The sequence below is a fragment of the Oryctolagus cuniculus genome, chromosome 4, assembly GCF_964237555.1.
Source record: "Oryctolagus cuniculus chromosome 4, mOryCun1.1, whole genome shotgun sequence".
Lineage (NCBI taxonomy): Eukaryota > Metazoa > Chordata > Mammalia > Lagomorpha > Leporidae > Oryctolagus > Oryctolagus cuniculus.
Genome location: NC_091435.1, coordinates 30,175,460 through 30,177,089, shown reverse-complemented (window position 1 = coordinate 30,177,089; position 1,630 = coordinate 30,175,460). Strand labels below are relative to the sequence as shown.

General features: G+C 38.7%; 1 pseudogene; it reads left to right on the top strand.

Moving 5' to 3' along the window:
- The first annotated feature begins 798 nt into the window (after positions 1-798).
- LOC100348843 (small ribosomal subunit protein bS18m pseudogene) lies at positions 799-1,287 on the top strand (annotated as a pseudogene).
- Positions 1,288-1,630: the final 343 nt, after the last annotated feature.

Sequence of the window (1,630 nt, the reverse complement as noted above, 5' to 3'; positions counted from 1 at the left end):
ACCACGCTGATCCGAAGGCAGGAGCCAGGTGCTTCTCCTGGTCTCCTATGCGGGTGCAGGGCCCAAGCACTTGGGCCATCCTCCACTGTACTCCCTGACCACAGCAGAGAGCTGGCCTGGAAGAGGGGCAACCGGGACAGAATCCGACGCCCAACAGGGACTAGAACCTGGTGTGCTGGCACCGTAAGGTGGAGGATTAGCCTATTGAGCCGCGGCGCTGGCCAAAATATGTTTTATAATTTTAAAATGTCATTATGAAACAACATGCATATTGTTAAAAATAAATATAAAAAGATAAACCTATTAGTCATTTTAAATTTTTTCTGGTGGTTAAACTGTACTCTTATATCTCATCTCTTTTTATTGATTCATAAAAACTGCAAATTATCTATTTGCTCCTTACTACAAAAACAAAAAAAATAGAATTCTGAAATTCCCTTCCAGCTGTGCTACTGACCTATAACTTTTATCCAGCAGTTTTTTTCCTTCAACATTATCAATGTTAACTATATATTTGCTGTTTTTTTCACTGCTGCTATAATTCCTGTATGCAAGTATATCATAAAGTATTGATTTATTCTCCTTCTTATGAATAATTGGGTTGTTTCCTGTTTGAGGCTATAATGAATGAAGTCACCAAGAAAGTTTTCCATATATGCTTTTTGTTGCTAAAAGCAATTACTTTTTAAATTTTTATTGTTTATATTCATTTTATCAGAGAGACAGAGATCTTCCATTCAATGATTCACTCTTCAAATACCCTTAAAAGTTGGGTATTTGTACAGGTTAAAGCCAAGAGCCTAGGGGGAGCTATGGCAGCTATGGTTGCGGTCTACAGTGGTCTGGTTAGGAAGACAACACGTGTGGTAACGGCTGCCGTCTGCCTCACAGAACCCGGAACTCATGCTGTGCTGTGGAGAAGAGGTTGTTCTCAATATAAACAATTAACCAGCAATGAGGACCTGCCTGTTCCAATGGAAAATCCTTATAAGGAGCCTCTTAAGAAATGTATCATGTGTGGGAAACGTGTAGATTACAAGAATGTACAGCTTTTGTCCCAGTTTGTTTCTCCATTTACTGGATGCATTTATGGAAGGCACATAACAGGTCTTTGTGGGAAGAAACAGAAAGAAATCACAAAAGCAATTAAGAGAGCTCAATTAATGGGGTTTATGCCGGTTACATACAAGGATCCTGCCTATCTTAAGACCCTAAAGTATGTAACATAAAGTATCAGGAGTAAACTATGTAAGGTTACCACCAATAAACTTCTTTTATAATGAAAAAGCCAAGAGCCTAGAACTTATCTATATCTCTCACAAGGGTGGGAGAGACCCAAATACCTGTGATATCATCTTCTGGTTCCCAGAGTATGCAATAGTACTAAGTTGGAATCAGAAGCAGAGGTGGCTCAAACCTAGACCTTCTAACAGGATGCAGACATCTGAAGCAGTATCTTAACCGCTGTGCCAAATGTCTGTCCCTCACTGCCATTTCTATTGTATATAACTCAGAGTAGAATTAGATATGTGTATCATTAGATTCTGTAGATACTGTAATGTTTCCACCTAAGTGATTAACAGGTTCCAAAATGTTACTTCATATTACTTTTTTTTTTTTTTTGACAGGC